The sequence below is a fragment of the Littorina saxatilis genome, unplaced genomic scaffold (genome assembly GCF_037325665.1).
Source record: "Littorina saxatilis isolate snail1 unplaced genomic scaffold, US_GU_Lsax_2.0 scaffold_259, whole genome shotgun sequence".
Lineage (NCBI taxonomy): Eukaryota > Metazoa > Mollusca > Gastropoda > Littorinimorpha > Littorinidae > Littorina > Littorina saxatilis.
This window is the reverse complement of record NW_027127582.1, coordinates 74,484-84,835: the sequence shown is the minus strand read 5'-3', so window position 1 is coordinate 84,835 and position 10,352 is coordinate 74,484. Positions and strand designations below refer to the sequence as shown.

Below are 10,352 nucleotides of genomic sequence, written 5' to 3'. Positions count from 1 at the left end.
TGCGTATAACTAATTCCGAGTTTCCAGGGAATCTTGGGACTTGGGAACACAGAGACAAATAGGGGTAATTACTTTGTGAGTAGCCTTTTCTCAGACAAATTAATACGCCTCTGACTGCGCACCCTTACATTTTCAGCCTGTGTTTGTTTTCATTAGAATTGCTTTTGATGCTCTGAAATACCCTTCAGCTAAAAGTCGTGAGATAACATTTTTTATATCATTTCTTGAATGTAAGCAGATAACCGAGTGCAAGAAGCACAACAATCACCTTTCGAGGTAAAGCCATTCAAATAGTCTTGAAATGTTAGAGCTAATTTCTTAGCCCTATGACAAATGTTATGGTTACACAAAGGCAACCAAAAGCATACAAAGAGACATCAGCCGCCAGACCTCATCACAAACAGAACTCTGCAATGCACAGGTGTCAGCGGCGTTGAAGAAAACGTCAAGCTATAATTAAATATGAAAATAAGATAACACACAATTTTGTATGCTACAGCCAAAAACGTCAAAGATGTACATGAGCGCGAATTAAAAAGAAGAATGCAGCATTTGGAGAACAAAATAAAATTTAAGAGAAGACAAGAATAGACATTGTTGGACAGTGAAAAAGGAGATTTAATGAGAATTAGAGAATATAAAATGAAACCTAGGTGTTCTTTTAAGATCTAGAGCCAGAGCCGAGGGTGAACAAATAACAGAATATTTGTGATGTCATGAGAAACGCAGTTATGTGAATAAAAGATTAAATAATTTGATTTTAGACAATGGTAAGGAGTTAAATAATAATACGAGAATTCATAACGCGCACATATCTCACCACAAGGCGACTCAAGGCGCACTCATACACAATCGTTCGCATTACAGCTCAATCATACTCATATACACTCTCACACGGCATTAATAGGTAACAAGCGCCTTGAGTCGCCTTGTGTGGTGAGATATGTGCGCGATATAAATACTTGTAAATAAATAAATAAATAAATAAATACACTTACGCATAAATTGCATGAATATGACAAGGCAACAATAATGAGACAGATATAATTAAAGAAGTAAAACGTTTTTATTGGATTGGATTGGATTGGATTGGATTGGATAAGATGTACAGTCCAGTGAGGTTACCCTCATGGAAATTCGGGCTGCTTTCTCCCCGGGGAAAGCGAGCTGCCATACATACGGCGCTACCCATATTTTTTTCCCTGCATGCGTGTATTCATGTTTCCTGAGACTTAATGCCGTGTGAGATGGATTTTTTTTTAAACTTTATTCCAAGTCACACGGGTATTTGGTGGACATTTTTATCTATGCCAATGCAATTTTGCCAGGAAAGACCCTTTTGTCAATCGTGGGATCTTTAACGTGCACACCCCAATGCAGTGTACACGAAGGGAGCTCGGTTTTTCGTCTCATCCGAAAGACTAGCACTTGAACCCACCACCTAGGTTATGAAAGGGGGGAGAAAAGTGCGGCCTGACCCAGGCCTGAACACGCAACCTCTCGCTTCCGAGCGCAAGTGCGTTACCACTCGGCCACCCAGTCCCTTATGAAAAGTTATATGCAGAAAGAACCTTACAGGATTGTAAAATATCGAATATGATGGATGACATGCCAGTACTGACACCACAAGAATGAGATTCACTAGAAGGTGAGATATTATTGGAAGAAGCGGCACATGTTTTGAAACATATGAGTAAAAATAAGTCCAGGTTCAGATGGAAACAGTTAGGTGATTTTATAGTGAGGTCTTTAAATGAAGTATTCAGATTTACGGAACTTTCAGCAACACAACAGGAAGGTGTTATTATATGTATACCAAAAAGGGATACAGACAAACATTTATCAAAACATTAGAGACCCATTTCACTCATCAATGCTATTTACAAAAAAGGTTCGTCTTGTATTGCAAACAGATGGAAAAATTTTCTTTCCACCTTAAGTAATGAAGATCAAACTGGTTTTGTGAAGAACTGATTTATTGGAGATATACGTTTGATTTACGATTTGATTTGTTATGCAAAGGAAGAAAATATATCTGGGTTACTTTTGTGTCGAGACATCATTTAACACAAATTTACACATATGCACGCAACATCCATCTACATTGCGCACACTCTTAGACTTAACCCTTGTAGTAACAGTTCCAACATTTATTGAACTGATATATGTATCCACACACCAACAAACTCCCCTGACTGGGGTTCAACATTCCACTAGCAACAAACATGCTGCTGCACATTCACTTTCAAGAAAAAAACCTGACCAGGGTAACAATGTCTAAACAACCAAACATTCAGCTGTTCTTTTTACCTGGAGAAAAATTCCTCTGACACAGATACAGAGGTTCAAAAACAAAACATATTGCTGTTCTGTCAAATCAATACTTTTGGCGTAATTGGGCGCAGAGTGGGGAGATAGCCATAGCCACAGACAGTAACTATACAATTTTTTCAAATCATGTTTTAGAAATGCACCCCCTCCACTTCCCTGTATCCAATTGCCCTCAACTGTACCATAAAATCACCGGCACGGTTGGCCTAGTGGTAAGGCGTCCGCCCCGTGATCGGGAGGTCGTGGGTTCGAACCCCGGCCGGGTCATACCTAAGACTTTAAAATTAGCAATCTAGTGGCTGCTCCGCCTGGCGTCTGGCATTATGGGGTTAGTGCTAGGACTGGTTGGTCCGGTGTCAGAATAATGTGACTGAGTGAAGCACGAAGCCTGTGCTGCGACTTCTGTCTTGTGTGTGGCGCACGTTATATGTCAAAGCAGCACCGCCCTGATATGGCCCTTCGTGGTCGGCTGGGAGTTAAGCAAACAAACAAACAAACAAACCAGAAAGTCGGCAGGCCCCAGGCTTTCCAGCTCTTTTTTGCCCATTACGTACCATACTTGCAGCAGTAATCTGGGGGTGTACACCAGCCAAGTTACTCTGTTTTGCACACCAACCCCTGGCTCTCACAGTGAGAAAGGCTAGCAATTGATACAGGTGGGTTGATGGTGCAGCAACAGGACCCTCCTCCACTGAACCAGACCACAACAACATGGCCTTTTCAAAAGGGTTCAATCCTGGGAGGATCCTGCCTAAACCTTGCTGTGTAACATGAGATCTGTAGCACTGAAGAAATATCCACTCTTTTTTGTGCTCAGTGTCGTTGGAATGTTTTGCCTTCAAATTGTGAATTGACGCTGCTACTGCTGAGTTCCATGACAAAACAATTTTGAAATTATATTCATGTCTTCCATGCCATTCACCTTTTTTTCACGGGAGTACTGTATTGTAGGCAGTAAGTCTCACCGACTAGTATACAGAGCTTATTCTAGACTTTACACCTCGCTAATTACCTGTAGCTTCGACGTCACGTGTGAAGTCATCGTTGCAGGTGCAATATTCAAACAATATTTCCCAAGCTCAATCTACATTCAGTAACTACATGGCATAAATTGTACTTCTTTATTCTATGTAAATCATGTTAACCAGAGAATTTTGTATAACACACTAAATTCTGTTTTTCCTCAAGTAAAACGTAAAACCGCCCAAAACGGTATGCACCCGATTTTTTCAGTGAATCTTTCTTTCTTTCTTTCTTTATTTGGTGTTTAACGTCGTTTTCAACCACGAAGGTTATATCGCGACGGTATCAGTGAATATTCAATAAATATGGCGGACATTGTCAATCACAGATACATTCTATCTTCTTATTTTATATTGACGGGCATATTGGAGGTTCAAATGCAACTTTAATGAAAACCAGTACTGCCTGAAAATGTAAGGATACGAAATTATAGGCGTTATTTGTCTCAATAAGACTCATCACAAAGTAATCGTCTCGCGCATAAAGTTCTTCACAGGTATCGTTATATCTTGTGCACCTATGCTTAAAGTGTAACTAAACAAGCAAAAAGGAAAAACATCGTTCAGCAACCTTTACACTTTGATATGAAGAAGGGCCTCATATACTATCGAACTACGAAAAAAAAAATTTTTTCTCTCACTCTGACACTGTTTGACGGACATGTGAAGTGCGCGCCAGGAACGACAATCTTCTTAGTTTCCCTGATTAATGCCCTTAATTTTTGGTTCTGGTACTTTCAGTTCCGGCTGTTGTCATCAATCTACCAAAATAAAAGATCAAACGGAGTTTTCGATTTTTATTTCATGGTTCAGAAAAATATTGCTTATTTTCTGAAGTCAACCGTTTTAGCGAATCTTTCTTTGATTCTTAAAAGTCATTTCAGATTTTTGAAAAATAGTTAACGGTTAGTAATTACCAATATATCGTAAACAAACATATCGATAGGTTTTGGTAAGAAGACACAAGTGCGATGAATGTGGTACCAGTATTTTTGTGGTAAGTAAGAATGCATTTCTTTGCTGTAAGCACATTTACAATGCACATTTAATCTGTTTAGCAACATAAACGAAAGCATGGTACAGTGCCGCTTGTTTGTGGTCTATCTTTTCGAGGCAGATGCGTAACAATTAGGGTCTCAGTTGGAAAAAGCTGCTCGGAACCAGAGCAGATTTGGCTTGGGTTCTTTGAGTGTGAATGATCGACGAGTGGCTTGACATTTTTAACGAATCATTACTGTAGCCTACTTGAAACCATCATCTGTTTCTGAATTTGTCATCAGTTATGATTGAGCAGTCTCATAGGAATCGTCCATAAAATGTTAAACCGAAAAAGGGCAGACGATTCTGAATCACACAGGCTGCTGTACAAAATCAGATCTAAAACGATATTTTGAACTGCGACGTCTGCGTAAATGCCCTGTAACAAAATACCTTGTCCTGGTCATGTGTATACACATCAGCTTCTATTGGGAAGATCAGTATTTTATATTAATCACAAATACAAGATTAGAAATAGTTCTGAAGATCGCCTTTGATTTCAGTTTCAGCGGCAAACTAGCAGATCTGTCCAAACCGGCATCGTTTCATGGTAACTTGAATAATCCCAAATAGATCTGAGTGGGGGTAAGTTTTATAGTATTTCAATTTTTTACGGCAGTTTTATTTAAAGATAGTGTAGTGGATGTCTCTGGTGAAGACTACAGTTATATGAATTTTTTGTTGTAATATTAAAATGATTGTTCGTTATTTACACAATTGAATAATTTGTATTTATTTGTTTGCAGATGACGGCATACTGAGTGCTCCAAGAACATACGCCTGCTGGCATTTTGTCTTTTCTGAAGACGTCGAGGCAAGCAGAAGTCACGGTCCTGGCCACACACACACAATGACATGAACAAGAAATGATATTTTTTCATGGGCATATCCAGTATCAAACGCAACGATTAGAATTTAGAGAAGGTCATCGGTCACACACACACACACACACACACACACACTGGGCGGATCCGGAGGGGGGTTCCGGGGTTTCCGGACCACTTAGGAGCCGGTCTTTGTATTCTAAGTCACGATTTTGGAAAGAAGTTGGCTAATTAGTTTGCTCAGATTGCGCCAGATCGATCAATTGTCCTTGTTGTGATTCAAATTTTTCTTCTTAATATATTTACTTTTTTGGAAGGGGTATTGGCTGATTGATCCATTTTCCTTCTTTTTATCAACATTTGTCGGACCCCCCCCCCCCCCCCCCCCCCCCCCAAGGAGGTTGAACGCTTCGCGTCTTCAACTAAACGCTTCGCGTCGTCAAATTGTCCCTAAAAGAAATTTGGAAACTCCCCCTTAAAAATGATGTGATCCGCCCCTGCACACACACAAACACACACAAATAGAGAAGTAATAAATGGATACAGTTTTTCTTTATTTAAATTACAATCAGATGTGGTCGTAGAACAGGCACTGTAAACAAAACCTAGCATGATATACCACTTGTGTGATGTTTCGGTCAATATCTTTATTTTCATTTCAGAAATACATTGGCGTTTTGAATGTCAAGGGAAGTGATACAAATGCTGCAGCGGGCTATCAAGAACGCGAAGGCAAACAAGGTAAATACCTACTTCTGACATTAGTTTACTTATTAACTCTTTCTATGCTGGCCATTATCTCCCCAGTCTCTCCCCAGAAACTGGCCATTTGCATGGGTTTGCAAAAAAATTCTCAAAAATAAACAAAACAAGATGCAGCCTTCAAACTCATAGGTTTTATTGTGAATATATTGCTAAAACATATGCCAAAGTTTGGTTTCATTGTTGTGAAAAAAAATAATAATATGATGTCCAGAATTTATGGGTATATTTTACGCAATACGAAAAAGGGGGTATGTATTTTTACTTAGAAGCATTTTTTCTTATGAAGGCTCTGTTTGCAACAAAACTGTTTCTGTTTACTTGTATGAAGATTGTGCTAACACAAAAACGTAACAAATACCAACTGATTTTCCATTTGGTGGTCATGTAAGCATTGTGAACATGTCCGAAAAATCTGATCACACACCATGTGGTCGACATGCAGACCTGAACGGCCAGTGTATGGTGGCAGAGTTGGAAAATAGGAAAAGTCTTGATGCCAATCCTTCATCAAAAACCGAAGAAAATCGTCATTGTAATAAGTTTGCTTTATTCTAAATCAAACGACTAGGATAGATGACAGACACAACGACAAACACATTCAATTCTATGTAAAAAATACACAATGCGCACGTTAACAAGCTGGCCATAACAATGTGCCCATCGTGCATGAAGTGTGGCTTTGGTCGGATCAGTAGCCGTGCTTTGTCTGCGATGCTAAACATGAAATTTTGTTGAAGAGACGATTTAGCAATGTTGTTGTTGCTGCTGCTGCTGTCTGTTCTTGTCACGACATCTCGCCATATAACAGTTTTTTCCCTCCTGATTCTGAGAAGAAGCTGTTTAATTGTGATATCAGGCCTAGGAACCCCTGATTTTCACTTGGAGCATTCTCAAAGAAACTTAGCGTATGTTAAGAAAAATGAGTGTACTCCACACTTTGTCTTTTGTTGTTCGTTGTCGTTGCATGTCTACCGTTCCACAGCCACCTACTATAAGTCATTAAGTGCAAGTGTTAAATGACGTATTTCCACAAAAGACTGCTTGCAGAGAATCATGTGATGCCAATAACAGGTAAGGACATGTGGTAATACATACTACGTTTTGGAACCAGGGAAAATGCAGCACAAATTATTTATCAACCAAATTGATTGACTTGTGCACCATGACAAAAGTTTTCTTTGATCCATGAAAGGTCTTTTGCCAGAAAAATTGCTCAGAACATCAAGTACCCTGCAAGTTGTCACACATTTACATTATTGAAATAAAAAGAAAACACACCAGTAACCAGGTTAGGTACGTTAATATCTATAATCAATATCTCAGCACGTTACTGCCTTCTTCGGGATGGTAAGCTGAACATTATTGAACAAAATAATCGGTTTAGATTGTATACTTTGATTCCTGAACGAAGAAGCAGAGGTACTGCATACAACTAGGACTGTAATATCAGCTTTTGCCTGAAACACACACACATACACTTATAAAATTAATGCAATGTCATTGTATGAAGCCAGAACAATCACTAACTTACATAGTTGGTCACACAATTACCCATCACTGAACAATAAATCGAAGTCGGGTGGATTCAATGACTAAAGCAGTAAAGGCTTTGAAAAAACCCTCATCACAAAACATCCCCCCCCCCCAAAAAAAAAAGAAAAAAAAAGAAAGAAATAAAACAGTTTGTGTATATATAGCGCAGTAAACACCATGCAGGTACAAGCAAAGATTTGACAGTGATTATCCTTGTTTTATATAGCACACATTTTCTAGTTTTAATCTCTCTCTCTCTCTCTCTCTCTCTCTCTCTCTCTCTCTCTCTCTCTCTCTCTCTCTCTCTCTCTCTCTCTCTCTCTCTCTCTTTCTCTGGAAAGTAATTTATTGACCTGTGGGTTATTTGCGTTTGTATACACATTGGTGATTCGTAAACTATGTTGAAAGAGATTGTCAAACAATATTATATGGGGTGTCTTAAAAAAAATGTATATCAACAAAATCTGTCATTATTATCAGGCACACGGTTTTAACAAAGCTATGTCACGGAATGCAACATAAGTGGCTTAAAAAGTCGTGTTTTTGTGTGTGCAGGATATTCGCTAGGACAGGACCTCAAGCTGAACCAGCACAACAGCGATGCATTCTTCCATGGCTTCCACAAAAGTCTTTCACCTATAGCGGGCATTGCATGCAGATAGTCCAAGGAGGGTTAGGGTTACCCTAACCCTCCTTTTTAAAAATTCTTTAGACCAATTATCCCTCTGTTCCCATGTTAAACATGGAATAATTCTGGACAAATGCGAGGACGTTAGCTTTTTTTTAATTTTATTTTTTTATCATTTTACTTATCATTAAAACTTGTTTAGATTTCGATTCGTAAACCATTTACAGTAATCCTTTGTTTTTTTAACATTCTTCATCTTACCACAAACACTTCGTTGTTTAGATTTATCATTAAATTTGTTACCATTATGCAGGAAAAATGTAGAATAAAACCAGGAGAGCTTTCGGTAGAAGATATTTCCTGTGTCAAAAGTTAATGCTTATTCTGATTGATGGGTGCTCCAAACTAAGTTATTTTGACTGCCTTATTCGAATTAATTTCCAAGACAGGGCTGAGAAGTGGAGAAGCTTAGGAGAGTATCGTAAAAATTGTCTGGGTGTTTATGCAAAACTTTCGAATATGTCAGATTTTACTTTAGAGATTATAAATACTGTTAACCGACAGAAATGCTATAACTTCTACACCAATTGACTGGATAACTTCATATTCAGCATACTTAAACTTGATTTTATGCATGTGCAGTTCACAAAGTGGCAAATTTGTAGGTTAAATTATCTAACTTTTGCATCATCAATGACACCAACGCTTTCGTGTCTGAGGATTGCCCTGAACCTAGCTGTAACTGCATGCTTTCTTCAGGTCATCGATAGCCTGGGGATTGAAGGGGATGTTTTTACATACTCAGACATTCAAAATAATCAAAAAGGTAAAAGCCTGAAGGGTTTAAATTAGGTAAAAATGGCTACCGCTCAATGTCAAAACTCATTCTGTTTAGTCGACCCCCGAATTTGAAGAACAAAATTAAAATTGCACAAAAGTCAGACCATTCAATTTACAAAATTGCCACTTACTGGAAAGGCAGAATATAAATTGAAGTTAATGAATACCATATATAAAATAATTGGTTCAACAGATGCAGAAGTAATTTGCATGGTTGTGGGTGTCCTTTTTAGGGGGGTCAACCCTGTAGAAGAGACGATTTTCTTTAATTATCAATCCGTAATATATTGTTTGTTATGCATACAAGATTAACATTGACAAATACTTCAAGACTCCTCATAGATCTTAAGAAATGTTGTGGTTTTTTTTTGTTACTGACTGATTCACTTTCTATTCACTTTACTCTACATAAGTCACGACAAGAAAAGCAAGGGAGGTAATTTCTTCGGAAGAGGTAATTCTCTCCCCTCAGAACGATTGTTGTAGTTTGTTTGATTTTGTTCCCTTCTAATAAGTATTATTTAAAATAGATCTTTACATCTTGATGTGAAAGGCGCAGTACCCCCCTCCCCCCAGGATGTTAAATTCTAGGTTGTGTCCATGTAAAATCCTGATCCTAGTCAAGATCCGAGTTGGTTTTTCATGCAACTGTGCCTCTTTATGCCACTCAATTAGACATACTTTGCAATCCATAATTGCACGAAACTAAGTACAGAAAATACGTTGTTGTCGTGTTTTTAATATTACATAATGAAATAAAAAATGTCACAACTGGTTTCGTGTTGGGCTTTCTCTCTCTGTCTGAATCTCATAATTACTTCCTTCTGAGGCCTGAAATGTGTTGCAGGCATTGTTCAGCTTACATTTATTGTTACAATTTTTGTGGATATGTTATTAAGTGTGTCTGTGTTTCTATCATTCGTTATCAGTGTGGTTAAAAAAAAAGCACACGTCAAAGTAATTTACCCTTCATCATTATCAAAACATGCAGATACAGGTAATAAATATTTGTGATACAGGGTGACCCAAAAAAAAGAGTACCCAAACAAAACGTCATAAATTGAACAAAAATAAAGCAATCTTCATAAAATTTATTTACACACACTTGCACAGAAAATGTTAGCGTTCTAGCTTGTCTTTCAGGAAAGTTATGCTCATTCTACAGAACATGCTCCAAATGGCCTCCGCGCCGATTCAGGCAAACTTGAACTCGCCGCGCAAAGTTATCAATCACCCGCACACACTCCTGTTGCGAGATTCCGCGAATGGTTGTTGTGATGGCTCACTTGAGTTCTGCGATTGTCTGTGGGTTGTTCCTGAAGACGTTGTCTTTCAGGAACCCCCAAAGATAGAAATCTGGGGGATTTAAAT

General features: G+C 38.4%; 1 long non-coding RNA gene across 2 annotated transcripts; it reads left to right on the top strand.

The window, feature by feature from the left end:
- Positions 1 to 3,882: 3,882 nt before the first annotated feature.
- On the top strand, positions 3,883 to 9,755 carry LOC138956004 (uncharacterized). Of its 2 annotated transcripts, XR_011452462.1 has the most exons (4): positions 3,883 to 4,976; positions 5,138 to 5,205; positions 5,878 to 5,956; positions 8,069 to 9,755. It is a non-coding gene; the product is annotated as an uncharacterized lncRNA (long non-coding RNA). The 2 variants fall into 2 exon arrangements; XR_011452461.1 differs by having other exon boundaries at positions 3,883 to 5,205.
- Positions 9,756 to 10,352: the final 597 nt, after the last annotated feature.